Source organism: Bison bison, unplaced genomic scaffold, assembly GCF_000754665.1.
Source record: "Bison bison bison isolate TAMUID 2011002044 unplaced genomic scaffold, Bison_UMD1.0 scf7180017864492, whole genome shotgun sequence".
NCBI lineage: Eukaryota > Metazoa > Chordata > Mammalia > Artiodactyla > Bovidae > Bison > Bison bison.
In genome coordinates, this window is record NW_011495051.1 from 12,337,115 (window position 1) to 12,339,221 (window position 2,107).

The following is a 2,107-nucleotide window of genomic DNA, read 5'->3' on the forward strand; positions in this document are numbered from 1 at the left end:
AAAAATTTTGAATGTAAGTTGACTTCTCATTAGAAAGAGTGAAATTAGAAGACAAAGAAATGATATTTTAAATCTAAAATAAACTCAACAGTTTATGTGCAGAAGAAAAATAAGTCAAAAATGAGAGTAAAATAACAATTTTTAGATAAAATAAACTTGACAGACTCTATCACCAGCAGACCTGCAGTGTAAGAAACCCTAAAGAAAATTCTTTCTGATGAAGGAAAAAGATTCAAAATGAAACATATATACAGACAAAAAGAAAAAAAGAAAAGAATCAGAAATGATAAATAGGCACTAATAAATGCTTTTTACATAATAACACAATACTTTTTCATCTCAGTTTCTTTAGAGACCAAATGACTGTTGAAATTTTAAAAATTATACCATTATATTATGAGGTCAGTAATGTGCATAAATATAAATATTTATATGACACGATAGTGCACAAGATAGTGGAAATAAGGAATTAACTATTATAAGGTTCTATTGTTGGAGAAGGAAATGGCAACCCACTCCAGTACTCTTGCCTGGAGAATCCCATGGACGGAGGAGCCTGGTGGGCTACAGTCCACGGGGTCGCAAAGAGTCAGACACGACTGAGTGACTTCACTCACTTCACTATTGTTTTATAATACCCAGTATGTTGTTAAATCTAAATGGACTGTGATATGTTACAGATCCATACTGGAATCACAAGAAAAACCACTAAAAATATACAAATAGAGGTAAAAAGCTAATATAGGAATTAACCAGTTTAAAAGGAAAGAAAGAGAAACAGATAAACTAAGACCAGGTGGAACAAAAAGAAAAATGTTTAAAGGTTAGACAAACGTCAGTCTTATCAATAATTATATTAAATATAGGGGCATGGAGAGAGCAGCGCGGTGCACCACGGGCGTGCCACGTGGCTGGGCATGGAGGAACGCAGAGAGTCCCAGCCGACTGCAGGCGCGACGGGGCGGCGATTGCGGTGGCGGCAGCGCCCACCCACAGGCCCCCCGAGGACACCTGGATGGGCACGCACCCTAAGTATTTAGAAATGATGGAGTTAATTATAAGAGATGCCACCCAAGCTTATACAGCGTTCTTGGCTTGCCTGGACCTCATAGTGAGTAAAAGCTGGCATGAAGTAAACTGTGCGGGATTACTAGATCTCCAGCTCATCCGCCTTCTCAGCACTGAGACAGAAGCAGAAGGGTTTACAGTCTGTGGTACCTACGCCCATCAGTGCTTCCCTCAGCCATAACAGGATAAGGGGGATCTTGAAGGCATCCTGAAAATTGCAAGGTGATCCCGATTGCCTATGTCTTTTACTTTGGCCATAGTGGAGTCTGACTCCACAACAGTCTACTACAAACTCACTGATGGATTTATGCTGCCAGATCCTAAGAATATTTCCCTTAGAAGATGACACCTACACTACTTGATGCTTATTTTATTCACACAGAACTGGATTGTGAACCATCAGCTTGGTTCATCTTTGATTTGAGATAGTAAGAGATGACTTAGCTGGTCCAATTCCAGAAGTTTTCTGTTTTGAAGAATAAAACTTTCCCATATAGAAGAATGTATTTTGTTACAAAAAAAATAGTAAGATAGTAGCTCTAGAAATTTCTTATCTGGAGACAGTTTAATTACAGTTATATGCAAGTTTATGCCTATGCTGTATTCAGAAGGATAGAGCATTCTTGAGATCACCATCCCTTTTCCTTACTCAACTTTCTCAGTGCCTCTTGGTCAGGACAGCTAGTCTGAAGAAATGGAAAATTTACTGGAGTCTGCTTTTTCATCCTCAGTAGAAAGTGTTCTTTTGATTGGTTTTCACAGTGCAATTAATTTTACTTCCTTCTTTGGTTAACTTTAAATCAGAATTAAAAACACGCTCATCCAGAGTATAAAACTGCATATGTAGATTAATAGGGACCAAAGAAGTGCTACCTACCAGAGTACTGGGCCTTTTTTCCCCCATTCTTACTACTACCACCCTACTGTATCATAGCTAGAATATTACAGGAGACGTATTAATAGTAGGGGACACTGTGAACCTTAAAAACATTTCTTAAGTAGACCCAGTTTTTCTACTTTTGTTAATACCTCTTAATTA

The 2,107-nt window shown here is 38.0% G+C and overlaps 1 pseudogene; it reads left to right on the top strand.

The window, feature by feature from the left end:
- The first annotated feature begins 917 nt into the window (after positions 1-917).
- LOC104979866 lies at positions 918-1,414 on the top strand (annotated as a pseudogene).
- Positions 1,415-2,107: the final 693 nt, after the last annotated feature.